Raw genomic sequence first — 21,220 nt, forward strand, 5'->3', positions numbered from 1 at the left:
CCATGGAGAATGGCAGACATGCAGGCTGCATACAAGTAATCTCTGCAACATCGCCGAGGTCACTTGTAAAAAACAAGTGGCGGCTTCCCTGCTATACATTTAGCTCTGCAAAGCAGGGCTAAGCGTTGAAAACAACTACCCGCCCAGCGCCAGGAACTGCATGTCCTAGGCGTCGGGAGATAGGACTTCTACACTACTGCTGCCCCTCTACTCCCTGCTGCCCCGAGGCCAGGCCTAGGTTGGCCTTGTGGGAAATCCGGCCCAGACCACCAGATGCACTTTCAGTGTTCTAATGAGGAAATTTTCAGTGCCTGCAACCCTTTAGAAGTAGGTAACCCCTAGGGAGGATCTCACCAAAATCTGTGAACCAATCACACAGGCAAGAAATTACATTTCTTGGGGCATTCCATACACCAATAGTGTACAGAACTCTTCCAGTTTGCCATACTGCATTGCATTTTTTGAACAGTTTTACAATTACAGCAGCTTTAGATCGAAAAGGAAAGGTAATTTTAATAAAATTAAAGTACAAGGAGGGAAATTTATCAAAACTGGAGCAGACAAAATCTGGAGCAGCTGTGCATGTCAACCAATCAGCTTCTCTGTTTCATTTTCAAATCTTAACTGAACAAACTGAAGAGAGAAGCTGATTGGTTGCCATGCACTGCTGCTCCAGATTTTTTCTGCTCCAGTTTTGATAAATTCCCCCCAAGGTGGCTTGTGTAGCAATTGTATATGCTATATTATTGGTTTTTTTTAAACGGAAGTGAAGTTCCTCTTTAAGATTATCCCTCCATTCTATAAAACACGTCTCTCCACTGTCTAGGTAACAAATACACTTTGCTAGTTTAGGACATCTTTTAATTTGCCGTGTTTGTATTTACTTTTTAGCGCATTAAATCCAAATTCAATTTATTATATTCCCGACTTCAAAAGAAGAAGAATTCCTTGGTGCCAAGTGATATCATCCCAGCCACTGAGCGCAGCTTTATTCTATGCACTTAATTAGCCCTTAGACTTCTGGTCATAAAGATATTCTTGGCTTGAAAGTAGAAATTAACTTGCAAAGTTTAAAATCCTATTCCGGCATTAATTAGATTCTTTTCTGTCGGAATTATAACAAACCTCGCATTTCTTGATCTTACCCCAGAATCGTCCGCAAAGAAAACAGTTCCATTCATTTTTATCAATCAAATCTTTTATCATTATATTAAAGACTTATTACACTTCTCTTGGGAAGTTTCAAATCCAATTTTAATTAAAGCTCCATATTCAGTTCTCATGTTTTACTGAAATAACTATTTAATCCCACATAACAATCTATCCCGTTATTATCCAACCTTCAAGTTTCACGCCAAGACATTCCCTCTGCAAAAAAAGGTCATTTGTACTTCCCATCTTCGAGGAAACAGACAATAAATAGACTTAATGAAACGTGCGACTTTGTGTTTGTCTAAGCTATTAAACAGTGTAAACTTTTATCATTTTAACTCAGCTTTGAATATATTAGACGGGACGCAGCTGTCAATCACAGTAAACACATCAATGCATATGGCTGCCGGCAGGAAAAATAAGCAGAGATATGCTTGGAGTTGAGCTGCTGATAAATTGTCTGTGCTTTAAAGTTTTATTGTGATGGAATATGCTTTATGTTTGGGTATAATGGCGATACTAATCCTGGTCTTTACCTATGGCAGGCACTGTCTCCATGAAGCATATCCAAACCAATATGGGTCTATCCCTGGTCCAAAGTATATAAGCAAGGGCCTTGCCATGCCTCCAGTGACGTGGGTAACAAAGAATCATTATGTAAAAAGTGGTTAAACCTGCAAGTGCTTTTTTTCCATTTTACTGGCCTTTTAAATGTTGGATAAAAGGTTGAGTGCAGTAAAACACTTCTGATAGATATATAAAACATTTTTAATTGAGCTATACACAATTAACTAAAAAGAAGGACATTTGAGGGGAAAAGAGGAACATCTGAAGGAGAAAGAGGGACATCTGAGGAGGAAAAGGGGACTTCTGAGGGGGAAGACATACATCTGGGGGGCAGGAGGGATATTTGAGGAGAAAAAGGGACATCTGAGTGGGGAAAAGGGACATCTGAGGAGGAAATAGGGACATCCGTGGAGGAAAGAGGGACATCCGAGGAGGAAAGAGGGACATCCGAGGAGGAAAGAGGGACCTCTGAGGAGGAAAGAGGGACCTCTGAGGAGGAAAGAGGGACATCTGGGGGAAAAGAGGGACATATGGGGAAACAATGGACATCTGAGGCCTGAAAGAGCAGCATCTGAGGGGGGAGAGGGTAATCTGAGGGGAAAGAGGGACATCTGAGGAGGAAAGAGGGACATCTGAGGAGGAAAGAGGGACATATGAGGGTAAAGAGGGAAATCCGAAGGGAAAGAGGGAAATCTGCGGGGAAAGAGGCATCTTAGGGAAAAGATGGAAATCTGAGGGGAAAGAGGGAAATCCGGGGAGTAAAGAGAGAAAGAGTGATTTGGTTTCAGATGAGAGCCAGCTCCTCCAAATGAGGGACAGTTGGGAGGTATGGTCACAAGAACAAGTGTCTCTATTGGAGGATTCCCACTACATTCCTGTTCTAAAGACAACTTAAAATGTTGGCTTTTCCCCCACCTCCAATCCCTAGGACAGTAGATATAGAGAATCTCCCTAGCCAGGTAATAGAGAGTGATAAAAAAATTTAAAGGAGATCTGCACTTCCTTTACTCTATCCTAAATAAAATGTTTTGGCATAGTAATTTTATCCAAATTCAATTTGAATGGCTAATATTCGATTTTACAGGATACAAAACCTAATTTTATGTGAAAATGTTTTGTGTGACCAGTTTACCTGCCCATACCGCCAGCACAAAGAAATGTTTTGTGCAACCAGGTTCCCTGCCGGTAATGTCAACACTAAGTGACTCGCTGGCCTTATATTAATTTTTATGCAAGCTTAATGTTTGTCCTTTTACTCTACATTCAAATGCATGTCATTTCTACAGGTTGTTATAAAGCTTTTAGGGCATCTTGACATAATTTATCTTCCTCTGCCGCTTCCATTCCAGAATGGAAATTATTAATTTTACTTTTCCAAAATGTATTGGTAAAAAACGCAGCGTGAACATGTTTTTGTCAACACAATAATTTACTTAAAGATACATTCCGGGCAGAAGAAAAAATACCCTTGCAATGGGGTCTACCAGCAACTCAAGGGTTAGATACTTATTAAGTCTAGAGTTAGAGGAAGCTATAATATTTACCTTATTCCTTGCTCTGGTAGGTTTTCACCATGCTGTGCAACTGGTCCCCCAGAGCCTCTTCTCTTCGGCGCTCCAGCCGGTGGTCACACTCTAACATCATAATGTACATGAGTTCTGCATTGTACACGAGGAAGGTGAGGACTCACCCAGAACCCAGAGTGTTGGAGAGAAGAGGAAAGTGCTGGAGCATGCCCGAGTGAGGAATAAGGTAAGTATTATGGCTTATTCCTTTGCCCCTATACATATTAAGCATTTACCAGTGTGCAGTATGGGTTTGTTGCACTGTATGGGTTTTTTGTTTTAGAGCAAATCTAAACCCAAAACCAAACATTTTATATTTTCTTCTTTTGGTTTCTTAAAGTGACACTAAACTCAGGAGGTAAATCTTAAAAATGTATTCAAGTACCTCAACTATTACCAACAATGTATCTTATTTGTGTATCACTCGGCTGTAGATCCTCAAATCATCTCTGAATTGGTGCTGACACTGTACTTACTTCTGGACGGTGGCTACTTTTGTTCCCCATGGTCCCTGTGTGTGTTGTAATGTAGTCACTGCTCCAAGCTCGCTCCCGGGATGGACTACAATCTCAATACAAATTTCTAACTAAATATGAGATTGCAGTCCATCATGAAAGTGAGCTTGGAGTGGTGGCTACTTTACAACACACACAGGGACCATGGGGAACAAAAGTAGCCACCGTCCAGAAGTAAGTACAGTGTCAGCACCAATTCAGAGATGATTTGAGGATCTACAGCCGAGTGATACACAAAAAGGATACATTTTTGTTAATAGTTAAGGTACTTGAATGTATTTTTAAAATGTAACGCCTGAGTTTAGTGTCACTTTAAATATATAATAGAAGGCATTTTGTTATATCTGTTGGATGAGTTATTTAAAATATCTGTTAACCTTGACAGAAATCCAGAGAGCTGTTAACTTCCTGAGCTGTCTGCCTGTGCTGCACTGTTATTTTCGTACTGTTGCCTGCTATCTCTGAGTACTACAGAACCCACTCGTCTATGTTATGAAGAATAGAAGAGGGGAGAGGTTCCATCCAATCCTGTTTCTATTGTGATGATACAGTAGAGTGAAAAAGTGTTGTCACACAAGGACAGCAAGTGTGTTACTAGCAGAATCGCCAGGCAAAAATAAAGACATAAAAGCCTGAAAAAGGAAAAAGTAATGCAGACACCACATCCAAGGACTGATTCCTTGTTCCATACTGTTTTTAAGGTTGCCCTTTTTTACCTGCAGAAAATATGCCCAACTCCAGCTCAGAATATGTCAATTTTTTTGCAATTTATACTCTTCTTCAGACTATGGCTTTTCTCTGTGGTCTGTACTCCACATTATACTGCTTTCTTTTTTTAGTATCACACAGTTTGCAATTGTCACTAACTGTGTATAACTGACAATTAGTGAAATAATGCTTTACAGGGCTTAAAGTGAACTTACACTAGGGAGACAAACTCTGAACCGTGTCCAAACCTTCCCTTAGTATACCTTTAGTAGTCCCTACGTCTACAGAATGCAGCCAGAGACCCTGAAAATCCTACAGATGTTTAAATTTTGTAATAATGTTAGATATGCCCCTCATAAGACAGTGCTTGTGACTACTGCTCAGGCATCAAGCACTGCCTTGTGGAACAGAGCATGCATATTTAACAAGTTTGGGTGTGTGGGGTGGAACTCTGTGGGGAAGAGGTGACCATTTAAAAGTGCGCCAAGCCATCAATGACATTTCATATCAAACATGGCCGCTACTTTGCAGTCATATCTCCTGTAAGGCTCGGTTTTGGTGCCAGACTATAAAGGCAAATCAAGCATACTAAAACATGCAGGAGGGGGATTATGGAGACAGCAGTTTTCATATTCGATTTGAAAAAAAAAAATGATTTGATTTCTGTGATTTTGATGACATAGCTTGTCAGTTGTGATAAATCTGTCACATCCTGAGTCAGTTGAAAGAATTACATTACGTACTGACTTCAATCTGCAGGCCAGATAATATAATATAGAAAGAAAGACCAAAAGTAAGAGAGCAAGAAAAAGAGAACAAGAATGAGACAGCACGTGTGAGAGGCCATCAGGAAAAGAACAGGAGTGAGAGAGTGAGCAAACGACAAGGAGAGCGAGAGCAAGAAAGCAAAAGAGACTGAGAGGGTAACAGCAACCGAGCAAGAATGAGAAAGCGAGAGGGAAGAGAAGAAGGGAGGGACAGTTAGTGTGCAAGGCCAATAGGAGAGTAAAAGAAGAGACTAAGAGGGCAACAGGAAAAGAGCAGGGATGAGGCAACAAGAGTGCAAAAGGGAGAGAACAAGAATATGAGGAGGACACTGAGAGGGCAACAGGGATAGAACATAAGTGAAAGGGCAATAAAGAGAGCACAAAAGCTAAAATGAGAGCACAAGTGGAAAAGAAGAAGCATAAGTGAGCGAGAAGTAGAAGACAATAGAGAGAAGAAAAATCAAAGGAAGAGAAGGCAACAGGAAAAGAACAAGAGGTGAGAGGGCAACAGAGAGAGAACGAGAGTGAAAGGGCAATAGGGAGAGAAGAAAAGCAAAAAGTAGAGTGTAAGGGGGCAAAAAGAAACAAGAAAAAAGGAGCTAGAGAAAAAGGGCAACAGGGAGATAATATGAGAGAGAAAGAAAGTGAAAGGGCAACAGGGAAAGAACAAGAGCAATGAGAGGGCAATTGAGAGAGAATAAGAGAGAAAGGAAGAGGGTAATAGGGCAAGAGCAAAAGGAAGGAAATAAGAGGGTAGGCACAGAACAAAAGCGGCAGGAAGAAAGTGGAGGGAGAGAAAAAGAGCAAAAGAAATAGGGAGAGAGGTCAACTGGGAGAGAGCAAGAGCAAGAATGAGGGGGAAATAGGGAGAAAACAAGAGCGAGAGGAAGAGGTCAATAGGGAGAGAACAAGAGCAAATGGAAGAAAGTTAGAGGGTAATAGGGAGAGAACAAAAGCAAGAGGAAATAAGGTGAGAAGTTAACAGGGAGAGAGCAAGAGTGAGAGTGCAATAGGGAAAGAACAAGAGCAAGAGTGAAAAGGTAGTAGGTAGAGCACAAGAGTAAGAGAAAGAGCAGGAGTGAGAGAAAAAAACGAGATAACAAGAGCAAGAACGAGAGAACAATAGGAACAAGTGTAAAATTGAGGGGGCAATAGGGAGAAAACAAGAGCAAGAGCGAGATCTTCAGGCATTAGAGAGAGAACAAGAATAAGAGAAAGAGAGTGAAAGGGCAACGGGGAGAATACTAAAGTGAGAGAGGGGGTAATAGTGAAAGAACAAGAGAAAGAGAGCAAGAGTAAGGAGGTAGTAGGTGAAGCACAAGAGTAAGAGTGAGAGTGAGAGAACAAAAACGAGATAACAAGAGCAAGAATGAGAGGTCAACAGGGAGAAAACTAGAGTGAGAGAAAGGGTAATAGGGAGACAAAATGAGATGGATAGCGAGGACAATAGGGAGAGAACAAGAGCAAAAGTGAGAAGGCAATAGAGAGAGAACAAGCATAAGAGAAAGAGTGAGAGTATAGCAGGGAGAGAGCTAATGTGAGAGGTAGGACAAAGGGAGAGAACAAGGATATGAGGAAGAAACTGAGTGTGACTAGAAAGGAATAATAGCAAGGCAATAAGATTGAGAGGGTAGTAGGGAACAAAACAGGAGTGATACTGTGAGAGGTAAGGGGAAATAGGAATAGAACAAGAGTAAGGGCTTGTTCACACCAGCCGCACTCAAGGGAACGGCTGATGGTGTGCGTGCGCCCGGGCAATATGGATGTGCTCGCACCCAGACAATATGGATGTGCTCGCGCCCAGACAATATGGATGTGCTCAACTGAGCCGCATCGCACAGTTTGTTTTTTTTTTGTTTGAACTTTATTGAAATATCACAGGGGATATTTCTTTAAATTCTATGGGCTCATCATGCTGCGATGTGGTTGTACCGCGTCTCACTGTGGTTCACTTAAAAAAATACTGCATGTCATGCTTTTTTTAAGCGCACACCATCAGTATGCAGTGGTGTGAACTGTCACCAACAATGCAAATTGCTTTGTCTTTTGTGCGGAAAAAATGGCCAGCGCAGCCCAAGTGCAGATGGTGTCAACAAGCCCTAAGACAGAGTGAGCAAAAATAAAAATACAAGAACAAGACAGAAAAAAGTAAGAAACACACAGAAAGAGCAAGTCAGCTGGAGTGATCAAGCAATAAAGTGAAAACAACAGCAAGAGAGTGAGTGAGAACAAGGATGAGACAGCTGGATTGAGCAAGCAACGGAGTGAGAAAGAGAGAGCACGGGAATAGACAAGTAAAGAAAAAAAAACCATGAACAAGTAAGCAAGAAGAGTCAAATAAAAAATATAAATTAAAAACAATAGAATATACAAAATTGTTTATGAAATTGTCCTGGCTCAGCAAACCTTGGAGAGCAAAAACACAAGCGGGTCATTTCAAGGGTCAAAGTTATTTTGAGGGAAACTGAATTTCCTGTTTCATGCAGTAAACATGAGAACATTTTTCAGAATACTGTATGCTCACTTGACCTGAAAGCAACCATAAAGCCTCTGTGAAGATATGAAACCTTTCATCCTTGCACATATGATTTCACAAAAAACACTAAAAAGGATCCAGCAGCTGGGTCCATTTTAAATCTGATACAACTTTAAAAAGGATTATATGAAACAATCGCTCAGAACCGGCAGCTCATAGCGGGGGGTCACTGGAAGAGGCCACAAGCAGAGCAACAAAATGCTGAGTGGACCAGACCCCAGTTCAGTGGTGGGCAACAAGAGTTGCAGGTTGGGTCCTTGGCAGCCTTAAACCAAAGTAAACCATATACAGCATTCTACTAATCCCTTTTAAGGCAGAGGATATTTTTAGTTCTGTTCTGGTTCTTGAAGCCTTTACTCTGTCAAACACCACGAATATATTTATAGTATTTCAAAAAAAACGTATTTAAGAATCATGGGCTCTCCTCAATGGAAATAAGAAAAACCAGATACACCTGCATGGCCTCTGCAGAATTAGAGCTATAGCACTCCAATCAGAAAGAAAAGCATGAGCAGTGCTATGGCTCAGATTCAGTTGTGTGTTGGACCCCTGCAAAGAGACTACTGCTTCCAAACAGAGAGCTGGCAGGGGACAGGCTTTTCTATTCAGACTATGACTGCTTTTTAAGGTAAATAAAAACCTATAAGACTCAACACCTTTTGTTTTGCTACACCTGGAATGTATTTACCTGGTTTAAAATGAAAGTTCAGTTGGACTTCTAGTCAACCCTAGGCGTGCGCACAGGGTGTGCCAGGTGTGCCCAGGCACACCCTAATCACCGCGAGCGCAATACCAAAACCGCAACAGCAGGTGCCATGTTTTTTATTCACTGAGCTGGTGGAGTGATCACAAAGATCTCTCTGTGACCGGCTCAGCGATACAGAGCGCAGCAGCGCTTGCCACTTACATTCCTCACTTAACAGCTGCAGTCCTTGGTGCCTGGTAGCGTGGCTGTGGCTTCCCTTTCAATCAGAAAGCCTGGCAGGTGGTCACATGACCACCTGCCAGGCTCCCTGCTTTATTACTGCATCCACACCAGGGAAAAACTAAAATGGGGTAAAAGAAAAAAAAAATCGAAACAAAATCAGTTTAGCATTTTTATGCTGAATTTGTAAACTTCATCATCTAAATCATAACCTGCAATGGAAAGGAGAGGGAAAAAAAATAAAATCAGTTTTCATGAAATAAAAAAGAATTGATTTTTCTGCAATACAAGAACACGGGCAGCCTATGAGTTATGTTTTATCTGCAGATACTGTAAGCGGTTATGTAAAGTCGGGGGAGCAAAGCAGGCAAACTGACCTTTGGATAAATTCATTCCTTTCACTGCTCATCAAAACATACAGCGGCTATATCATAAGGCTGTTATCACATCCGAGCCCTGCAAACTGAACCAATTTCCCTGAGCTGTATTAGACCGACCTGACACTGCAGTATGCTGACAGCACAGCCTTAGGATTTGCTGAAATGGAGACAGGAATTTCTATTTAAGCAAATGTGTCCAGTGTGAGTTATTCTTTGAAAGCTGATCGCTGAGCAGATATCGAATTCACAAATGAATACAGAACTGTGTTCTTCAATATACAGTATAATTAAATACATTTTTTTTTAAATGCAAGCAGAGTAAATACTTGAATTTGACTTGGTATCGGCCTTCTGTAAAGAAGAGCTCAGACTGGGGTGGGCGAAGGTGTAAAAGGAGCCAATTGGTAGTGACTAGGGCGAAGCTGTAGAAGGAGCCAATTGGTAGTGCTGCAGTGCAAGCAGCATGCTCATAAGAGGAAAGAGCAGAGTGTCAGAGAGATGAGCTCGTCAGTCTGCTACTTCTCCTATTAATATCCAGTCCCAAGTAGGGGGGTGGGTAAGGGACCTATAAGTGTTACCGAACCTTGCAGAGAAAAATCAGGTCTACTGCCCTGCTTTACATGGCTGTGCTTTGTGGCCAATCAGTATAAATTTCTTCGATGGACAAAAATACAACTTATTTGAATATGTGTTAAGTCTGTGTGTTTAGCTTTAAAAATCCTTGTTTCAATGTATTTTTTATAATTGCCTATGTACATGGGGGCAGTCATGTTTTCTCATTTCATATATGCACTTTGGTTCCTTTTTGCACATGCACATTAGACTTGTGCGCCGTCAAAAAAATTGTTCCGTTTCGGAATATCCGTTATTTCGTATTTCGTAATTCATATCCGAAACTCAATTCGGATTCGTACGAAATATGGATTTTCGTTAGTTTCGGCACATTTTCGTAACTTTACGAACATTCGTTATGATGAAGTTAAAAAGCAAAAATACCTTTGTTAATATTGGAGTCGATGTGGTAGTTGTTATTTTATCCGAAATACGAATTCCGTTAACGGATTCCGGATCCGAATTTCGTATTTCGGATTAAAAAGAACTACCATCAGCTCCAATATAAATGTACAAATGTACTTTTCTTTTTAACTTCAATATATAACAAATGTTCGTAACGGAGCGAAAATACGTCAACGAAATTTCGTATTTCCTGCCTGTATTGTAATGCAACTCTCAGCAGCAGAAGAGAACCTCTGATTGGTCAACCAAAACGAAATACGAATTCCGTTAACGGATTCCGTATCCGAATTTCGTATTTCGGACTTAAAAAAAAACTACCATCAACTCCAATACAAATGTACTTTGCTTTTTAACTTCAATATAACGAATGTTCCGTCAACGGAATTTCGTGTTTACTGCCTGTGTATTGTAATGCAACTCTCAGCAGCAGCGCATCCGTATTTCGGATTAAAAAAACAATCTTGTCATGTTTGTTCCACCTCATTTACAGGGGTAATATTAGTTCCTGTTTCAAAGAAATTCGGATCTGAAATTCGTTAACGGAATTTCGTATTTCGGATATAATTCGGAGACTGCAATTCGGATTTCGGATGCTTCCGAATTTACGAATTTCAGGAAAATTCGTACGAATTTCGATTCGTAACGAAACGAATCGCACATGTCTAATGCACATGCACACATAGTTTATGCCTTGTTCTCCTTTTGTAGGTTTACTAGTCTGAGGGCTGTTTGCAAAAAAACAATCTACATGCTATTTCTTAATGTGGCTCAATCAGAACCACATCCTCCCTAAATCTAATTTATTGTAAGACCTTCCCTCCGCCACCTACTGGTTTTCTATACTCCACCACCTAGTGGTGTTCTACACTCTGCCCTTTTGGTGTCCTATACTGTGTTCCTAATGGTTTCCTAAACTCCACCACATACTGGTGATCTATATTTTGCTACCTACTGGTGTCCTATATTCTGTCCCTACTGGTTTCCTATACTCCACCACCTACTGGTTTTCTATACTCCACCACCTAGTGGTGCCCTATACAACATACCACTGTCTTATATTCCACCACCTACTGGTGACCAATACTCTGTCATTTACTGGTGTTCTATACTCCACCACCTACTGGTGTTCTATGCTTGCCCATCTGCTGGTGTCTTATGCTTGCCCACCTACTGTTGTTCTGTTGTACTGTCTCCCAGTCACCAGGGAGCATGGAGCTGGCTTCCCGGCCAATCAGGAAGCTGGGGGGCAGGTAATGACTCGCCACCCGGCTTCCTGATTGGCCAGAAAGCCGGCTCCATGTTTCCTCATCACCTGGTTATGAGGGAACATGCAGATGGCTTCCTGACTAATCGTAAAGCTGGGCGGTGAGTCATTACGCACCGTCTGGCTTTCAGGCTAATCAGGAAGCTGGGCGGCGAGTCATTATATGCTGCCTGGCTTCCGGTATCGGTATTCGTTATTACCGAGTACTGGGGGAAAAAAAATATCTGTACTTGTACTCGATACTGAAAAACTGGTATTGGTGTATCCCTACTTTAATACATGATAAAAGATTAACAGAGGACTAAGGGTTAGCTAAAGACACCGCAAAACAAAATAAGCTCCTTTTCAGACACAGCAGTTTTGGACTGAGTCATCTGATAAAGATGAGTTGCTGTGATGAGTAATTCATGTCTCCACCTTAAAGTGATATTAAAGCCTAATTAATTAATTAGTTAATTCTTCATTTTCTAGTGGGTCCCCGCAGGAATCTTCCCCCTGCCCCTGTACGGGTGCGTGCTCATGCCCACAGTGGCTGTGTGCGTCCATAGACACACACAGCCCTGTGGCAAGCCACGCCCCTTCTCTCTTTGATTGATGGCAGAAGGAGTCTATGGCTCCTCTGCCATTAGTATCCTCCCCCGGCAACGCAGAGGTTCGGGGAACGAAGGATCGCTTCGGGAAAGGTGGTGGGAACAAGCGCAGCTGACAGGTAACTGTGGGGGGGGGACCGTGGGGAAAAAAAAGGTGCTGGGCCGTTTTTCAACTAATGCAGGGAATGCATTAAGGTAAAAAACCTTCAGACCTTAATACTACTCTAAAGGAGAACTATGAGGCGAGTGATTTACACTCATCCTCATAGTTTGAGCCGACGTGTGACAATTAAACTGTCACACGTCGGCTCAATAGATCGGGAAGTGAGCGAACACATACCGTCGCTCACTCACTTCTCGATCATGTCCCTGCAGAGAGCCATGACTGTCACTCACGGCTCCCTGCAGGGATTACCCCCCTCCCCGCTTCGATCCTCCATCGCTGACTGGTGGAACGGACGGGAGAGGGCGGGTACAGCTGGCTCTGCCTCTAGATAGGCAGAGTTAGCTGTCAATCACGCAGCTGGGTGGATCTTGCCAGTAATGTCGGGATCCGTCACGGCTGCGGCGCTCTCAGTATGTAGAGAGCTGAAGCTCGCAATATACTGAGCTCTGGGTCATGGGAGGACGCTAGTTTATGTTTATGAGAACTATGGGAAAAAACTCATACCCCATAGTTCTCCTTTAAGCTATTGACCTCTATCTCCTTTAAGCTATTGAAATGCCACATAGCCTTCATGTGCAATATTACATATTTTCCTGACTAAAAAAGGAAAACTGTTTGGAAGTTTTATCATTTTTAAAAAAAATCTCATCCATAATAAATAATGTACACAAGTTCATTCTACATTCCCTTTAAGACAAGTTGATAAACTAGGCTCCATAATTACTGTACGCAGACAGAACAGACTGAATAGCGAACTGTATTTAAAAAAAAGTTTATTTCTTTGAGCAGGTGGTGTAGCATTCGTACCCAGGATAATGACAGAGCTGAGAACTTGTCTTACTGCTGCGTGCGAGAACAAGATGTCAGGATGCCCTTTTGTTTCATGCTGTTATTAAGTTTCTGAATGTCTGTAAACTGTTTTATCTGCACAAAGGAGGACATTTTGAATGGAACAGTTTGTCAGACGAGTCAAGCAAATCAGATGATTCACAGTCGTGAAAACAAAGTTGTGGTTTTTTCTATCTGTTTCTAATCTTCTGATCTTAAGGTAACAAATGTTTCAAGACAAAAAAAGGCTTAAAAAATAAAAAAATCTTTACGTATGCAGCATTGTAAACTCAACAGCGAGTCTGGAAATGCATTTGTAACGAGGAATGGCGGAGTGGCTACTTCTCCCCTTCCAGGTTTCAGATTGGATGACCCCCCAGAGAAATAAGCCATGCACACACCGGCAGCAATTGACAGCTTTTTACTGAATGCTGGAGCAAGCCACACACAAGGGACTAATCGCCCAGAAAAAGGTTCAGGTTCTGTACACAACCAGAAGGCAAACAATGCTTCTCTTAAGCAGCTCAACTGGATACAGCCTGACAGCAGAATTGTATAGCAACTTATTAGAGTCTCTGGTAGCAAATTGGTACAAGGTCACTAGCAAGTGTTAAAAGTTATCAAGAAAGATTCATTTTAGCCGTGAGACTGCAACTGGGTCTATGTCAAGGGCCTCAGGTGTTGTCACCCTCATTAAGGACAAAAAGAGGCTAAACTTGGCCCCAGAAAAGAATAGAATTCTCTATTTCATCATTGAAAAGGACTCATTATGCCTCTAGACATCAGATGCAGTAATATATCATCTACTTGCCTGTTGCCCTGTAGGGCATGCATATGCTGCTTGCCACTTCTGCCCTACCAGATTCCTCTAGTCCCACCCTTAAAGTGACACAACTCAGCAGCTAAATCTTAAAAAATGCATTCTAGTACCTTAACTTTTTTTTAAAATGTATCTTAGTATTTAGTTCATCTAAAGCCAAAAACAAAATAGAATATATTGCATCCTATCAGTCCTTGGATGTGGTGTCTGCGTTACTTTTCCTTTTTCAGGCTTTTATGTCTTTATTTTTGCCTGGTGATTCTGCTAGTCCTAGTGTGACAACACTCTTTCACTCTACTGTATCAGCACAATAGAAACAGGATTGGATGGAACCTCTCCCCTCTTCTATTCTACATAACATAGACGAGTGGGTTCTGTAGTACTCAGAGATAGCTGGCAACAGTACGAAAATAACAGTGCAGCACAGGCAGAGAGCTCAGGAAGTTAACAGTTCTCTGGATTTCTGTCAAGGTTAACAGATATTTTAAATAACTCATCCAACAGATATAACAAAATGCCTTCTATTATATATTTAAAGTGACACTAAACTCAGGCGTTACATTTTAAAAATACATTCAAGTACTTTAACTATTAACAAAAATGTATCCTTTTTGTGTATCACTCGGCTGTAGATCCTCAAATCATCTCTGAATTGGTGCTGACACCACCTCGGGTGGGCAGAGGCTGGAGTGTGGGAACAGTTTCCCTAGGCCTCAAGTATGGAGGAGGCCTGTGCTGTTATCAGAGGAGGAGAACCAGAGAAGCTGATGTCTGCTGGAGGTGCCTGGAACATAGAGGACCTCAGGAGCATGGCTGGTGTCTCTCCTGCTGAGGATCTGAACGCATCTCCTGCCCATCTGTTACTCCAATTACTATTCACTGTACCACAAGTGGATTTACACTAAGATGTTAACAAGCTCTGGTGAGTCTAGAGTCTATGTCTGTTACACCCTGGGGGTCTAGGATCCCTATACCCTCTCTCCCCAGTGTAACGATGTTTAATAAAAGTTATTCAGGATTACATTACTGGAGTGGACATCAGTTTTGTGGGCACTAGAAGGGAACGGTTAAATGCTAACGGGGCAGCTGAAGACCAAATCCCCGACAGACTAGTGATGATCCGGGTTATTCCAGCGGCTCCTTCGGGGGTGAGCGCTACATGACCATTGGGGCTCTTCAAAGAACACAAAAGCCCAAGAAGTGATTTGACTTGACAACATCCACACAAAACTGACCTATCAGGTTTAGATGTGGCCATGAAGATCCATAAATAATACATTTGCTTTTTTTCCCCAAATTTTGGAAATAAGCTCATTAGCATAATGCAAACGAGCCTGCCTTTAGGGCAACCAATCGCAAGCAAACGATAATGATGCTAATTATAAATTCCTTCTCACCATTTAATACCTGACTGCTGCCAGGGCGCTCGCATTTCGGTTTGATAAAATGATATTTAGAAAAAGATAAACAGTGGAACGACACATCTAAAGAGATAATGAAACACATTAGAACTTTTTACATCCCACCAGCTTAATGTTCGGTGTACAGCGGCATGGATGCGTCTGGAGGATAAAGTAAATCAGTTAATGACCTTGGGTCTAAGCAAAAACTTTTCTACAGTTATAATGACTGAGCTGCTTAGATCTCAAAATGTAACTTATTAATTTGGTCTCAGTCTCTGGGAGGCCTGCAGCAGGCAAATTAGCTAATGTCTTAAACCAGAAAGATGGCATTTTTTGTTTTCTTTGCCCATCCTGCTTTAAGATCCTTGGGTGTCACCGAGGATCGTGCCTCGGCCACGCTAAAAACAGACAGCTATGAAATGCTGAGCAGTTTGTTTGTTTTTTTCAAAATAGCTTATTTAGGCTTAAACAAGGTCACCATGTGACCGTAAGAATACAGTACAGTACACGCATTTGTTCTCTTTTTTATTTGTTTCTCGTGTTTTGTTAACCAAGTCGCGGGTGGACCACATTCAACAAGAAGTACAACCTGCTGAATAACATGACAGTATGCACAGTATCTTGGTCTTGTACATAGACATATAAATATATAAATGTGAGGATTTAAAAGGGATGACCCAATATCGAGAGTCCCATCACCATATTCGATTTTAAGGGAGTCACTATATACTGATCTAGTTGCCCGCGAGGTAATAGGGGAATGTAGAAGGATTCTGCCAATCGTTTGTAATTAGATCGCCTTCCACCTCCCCCTATCGACTGCGGTGAGCAGTTTTGTTTTAATGATTTCACATTTGTATTGCTGTTAGAGACATGCAGACTCCATAAACTGTAAGAGCTTTTTCTTTCTTTGTGCTTTGTGAGGTGTTAACGCATGTAAGGTCAGTGTATACACGGCTTTGCCTCTGCACTGTACTTGCAGACAAAGAATGAGACAAAGAAAGGCAACCATTCCTCATATCTCTTCTATTCAGAGTCTTGTACTGCACTTATGTCATCTCTAGAGATCATAAACTGCTAAAAGGTGGCAGCCCCAGCATTCATGACTGGTGTAAAACGTGCATCTCAAGACCAGAACTGAGGAAGGATCATGGGTGACTCCATAGTTGTATTCTGCTATCAATAATTCCATATTCTGGGGTTACATGAAAAGGGGAGATGAGCAGGGTTTAGGTAAACTTGTGCAGGGGCTGCCTCTAGCATTTTGTGATCTCCATAGAGTGCACAAGTGCACTGCAGCACAGAAATCATTATTCATGTCCAATGGCCATAAAGACATTTAAACAAAGAAAGAAGCAGAGAAGCAAAGATTTTTTTAAAAATTCAGATACTGATTGAATCACTTACAATGGATGCTTCTCCTTGATATTTAAAAGTTTAAATTTCCCGCAGAATCAGCTGGTCCCCTGAGCACTGGCCCTGATATCCTGTTTTAGGGTGGCTGCTTTCCCTTGCAGGGTCCTATGGAGTCACCCTTGTGTGTGCTAGTAAGCTGTGTGTGCCTCCACAAACACACAGGCACAGCAAGGCAAGCCATTCGACTGCTCCTCGCTTCTCCTTCCTCCAAGCTAGTAGATGAACAGCTTCTGGAGTCTGCTCTGTCCCTTGTGATCTTGTATTGGACAGGAAGTTCATGGAAGTGGAGCTGAGAGAGTTAGAGATGTTTAGGAGCATGATGACTGTAAGCGCTTGGGCAAAAATGTAACAAAATACTTTGCTAGGTGATGTATATTTGTATATCTGGATTAATTATTTTAAAAAAGTATGAGAGTTTAATACTAATTTAAATTACACTTAGAGGTCTTGTCCCTCCCCCAGCGCAGTGAAAGAAGAAGCAGTATATGATGAGCGTGTCTCTCTGCCACTGCACTCTCTCCTCCTATAAGCATGTTTCTTGTTAGCACATAAGCACTGCAGCACAATGGATTGGCTCCTTGTGCTGCCCCCCCCCCCCCCAATTGTTAGCACATGAGCACTGAACTGACTGGCTCCTTGTGCTGCTACTCCCTCCACCAGTCTAAGCTCTGCTGTATGGGAGACAAAAAAAAAACATTATCTGTTCTCCTATCAGCATGTCCATTGTTAGCACATGAGCACTCAGCTGACTGGCTCCCACCCTGAGCTCTGCTGTATGAGAACTACAAGAAACTCTACTCTCTTCCTATATCAGCGTATCAATTGTTAGCACATGAGCACTGAACTGACTGGCTCTCTGTGCTGCATCTACCTCTCCCAGCCTGAGCTCTGCTGTATGAGGACTACAAGAAGCTCTGCTCACTTCCCATATCAGCGTATCCATTGTTAGCACATGAGCAGGGCCGGATTTCCCACAAGGTCAACCAAGGCCCCGCCTCGGGGGCAGCAGGGAGTAGAGAGGCAGCAGGGGTGTGGAATTCCTATCTCCCAATGGCCCGGGACAAGCAGTTTTGGGCGCCGGGTGGGTAGTTGTTTTCTACATTTAGCCCTGCTTTGGGCAAGCCGAGCTAACTGTACAACGGGGAAGCCGCCACTTGTTTTGTGATCTCGGTGATGTCACTGAGATCACTTGTATGCAGCCTGCAGGTCTGCTATTCTCAATTATGGGGGGGGGGGGTTTGGAAGGTAGGGGGGCGCATTGGGGACCTGGCCTTGGGGCAGCAGAGAGAGTAAATCCGGCCCTGCACATGAGCACTGAGCGGACTGGCTCCTTGTGCTGCTACTCCCTCCCCCAGTCTAAGCACTGCTGTACAGGGAGAGGCTGATATAATGTAAATGAAGCACATACATTGCTTGCAAAAACAAATAATAATTAATGATGTATGTATGAATAGGAAGGTGGATTGTTCTGTGTCTGTTCTATTTATAGTTTATCTTTAGGAGGACAGGAAGGAGACTGACTCTCTGGACCTCTGTTCATAGTTTAAGGCACTGAATTAGCAACAAACTGCAGATTTCACAGCCGGCGCGTTGCTAATTTATGCCATAAACGCGGTGACGGAAAAACCACTGGAGATAATTTATGCTGACTTGTCCTCTCGGAAAAACACTCGGCTGCTTAAAACAAATACACATTAGGCAGACAATGAGGAGAACGAGGTGGTCCTCTTTCGTAGCTGCAAATCCACTTGGAGTGCACAATCCCCAAATTGTCTATATTTAATTCATTCTGTCAACAAATAAATCTACATTAAGATTACATTTAGATTTCTTGTAAACAGCTTTCATTAATTACGGCACATAATAATTTCCTGTTACTCCGTCTCTTTCTGTAAATGCAACATTTTATTGCTTGGCACGGCTGCAATCCGATTCCTAGACTGCTTTGCCATTGTCCCTCAGCCTCCAGCACATGAAACACGACTGGAACCGTTCCAGGCACTTCTCTTTTGGCTCTTCTGCAGCCGAGCGACAAACTAGCATAGGAAATCGTTCAATGATCATTACACGTGTGCGATGACTTTATACCATTTCTGTTTTTAAAAAGCTGAACTCCAGAATAACGGCTTAATATGCAGATTAAATATACATAGGGGAGCTTTATACCTGCCACAGGATTATTATTTATGTCCATCCAGTTCTGTGATTTGTACTGTTCTGTAGGCAAGGGCACGGTCCTGTAGATGAGAGCACAGTATGTATGTGAGGGCACGGTCCTGTAGATGAGAGCACAGTCTGTAGGGGAGGGCACGGTCCTGTAGATGAGAGCACAGTCTGTAGGTGAGGGCACGGTCCTGTTGGTGAGAGCACAGTCTGTAGATGAGGGCACGGCCCTGTTGGTGAGAGCACAGTCTGTAGGTGAGGGCAAAGCCCTTTAAATGAGGACACGGTCTGTAGGTGATTGCCGGTCTTGTAGGTGAGGGCACGGTGCTGTAGATGAGGGCACAGTCTGTAGGTGAGGGCACAGTCTGTCAGTGAGAGCACGGTCCTGTTGGTGAGGGCACAGTCTGTAGGTGAGGGCACGGTCCTGTAGCTGAGGGCACAGTCCTGTAGCTGAGGGCACAGTCTGTAGGTGAGGACACGGTCCTGTAGGTGAGGAAACGGTCCTGTTGGTGAGGGCACAGTCTGAAGGTGAACCAACCAAAGCTCTACAAAGCCTCCAGGCTCCAGGATACAGAACAGGACTTATTAGGACAACAAAAGCAAACAAAAACTCCATGTCAATCATAAACCCTGAAGACCCTCACAATGTGTAGGTGAGAAACCTCAGTAATTCATACACATCATCCAAAGTTCCTTGCAAAGCATACATATACTGTATATAGACACACACATCATATTTTAAGAGTAAGTTTTGACCTTGTCGATTCAACTTTTTTTCTTCTTCCATTTAAAATAGTAGTTGCTTCATTTTTTCATTTCAGATGGCAAGCGGCTGATAATGCCCCCGTGGTCTGCACTCTTTCTAGGGCTGATAAGAAATTATTACATAGAAAATGCAGCAGGCAATTATTGCCTGACCTGACCTAATCTCTGCAAGTTAATCTTCTCTGTTCTTAATGTAAAACTTTTAATGAAAGATCTTTATATTTTCTTTCCCATCGAAAAGCTGATGTGAATAACCTCTAGTATTTAAAATTTTGACCTTATTTAGTCAAGGCGATATCAGGAATAAATGACAGAAATCACAGAGGTGTAATTAAACCAATGGGGGAAAAAAGAAGAAGGAAAGTGAAAAATTTAATGTTCAGGAATATAAAAGGTATTTAAGAAAGGATTGAGATTTTTAAAGCGAAACTCTATTCAAATAGCAAAAAAAAAGGCAGTTGAACTACAAACATGTTACACCTGCAGTAGGCAGGTATAACATTTAATTGTATTTAATTCTGTACAGCCAGTCCTGAGATTAACACACATTTTCTATGCTGCACAGCAAGATACGTGACACATATCCTATGGTGATAAAGTGGATCTAGCATCAGATATATTTTCATACTGTACATATAGTGCATGCATGCTGACTACATGGACATTCTGTCACCCAGGGCAAAGGCTCAGAGTTGCCCCCTACCAAAGGAGAAGTTCTCCATTCACACACCCAGTGGCACCCCTCCTTAGTCCCCATTTACACCAGCATTTTATCCTCATTTTCTTAAGCGCGTTTTTGCGTTTTACCAAAAGTGGTCCAAGGAAGGAAAACCGATGAACTGGAGACAGGGTCATAAGTGGCCAAGGCTCACTAATGCACGTGGGGAGCAAAGGCTGGCACATGCAGTCCGATCCAATAGAAGAGCTACTGGAGCTCAAATTGCTGAAAAAGTTAATGCTGCTTCTTATAGAAAGGTGTCTGGACACACAATGCATCGCAGTTTGTTGGTGTGGGGCTGTGTAGCCGCAGACCAGTCAGGGTGTCCATGCTGACATCTGTCCACTGCCAAAAGTGCCTACAATGGGCATGTGAGCATCAGAACTGGACCTCGGAGCAATGGAAGAAGGCCTGGTCTGATAAATGACATTTTCTTTTACATCATCTGGATGGCCGTGTGCATGTGTCTCTCTTTCCTGGGGAAGAGATGGCACCAGGATGCACTATGGGAAGAAGGGAAGCCGTCAGAGGCTGTGTGATGCTTTGTGCAATGTTTCTTGGGTCCTGCCATTCATGTGGATGTTACTTTGATACATACCATTGACCTAAACATTGTTGCTGACCAAGTCCCCCTTCATGGAAACGGTACTCCCTGATGGCAGTGGCCTCTTTCAGCAGGATAATGCGCCCTGCCACACTGGAAAAAATGGTTCAAGAATAGTTTGAGGAACACGAGTTTGAAATGTTGACTTTATCTCCAAATTCTACCGGATCTCAATTCAATCCAGCATCTGGGGAATGTGCTGGAAAAACAAGTGAGATCCATGGAGGCCTCACCTCACAACTTACAGGACTTGAAGGATCTGCTATTGATGACTTGGTGCCACAGTACACCTTCCGAGGTCTATTGTAGTCCATGCATTGACAGGTCAGGGCTGTTTTGGCAGCAAAAGGG

At 42.4% G+C, this 21,220-nt stretch overlaps 1 protein-coding gene across 4 annotated transcripts in view; it reads right to left on the minus strand.

Annotated features, from left to right (window-relative positions):
• NEGR1 (neuronal growth regulator 1) overlaps window positions 1-21,220 on the minus strand; it is a 429,891-nt gene that overhangs the window by 327,798 nt on the left and 80,873 nt on the right. The window lies entirely within an intron of this gene.

Source organism: Nanorana parkeri, unplaced genomic scaffold, assembly GCF_000935625.1.
Source record: "Nanorana parkeri isolate BGI_ZX_2015 unplaced genomic scaffold, ASM93562v1 scaffold79, whole genome shotgun sequence".
In the NCBI taxonomy this organism is placed as follows: domain Eukaryota; kingdom Metazoa; phylum Chordata; class Amphibia; order Anura; family Dicroglossidae; genus Nanorana; species Nanorana parkeri.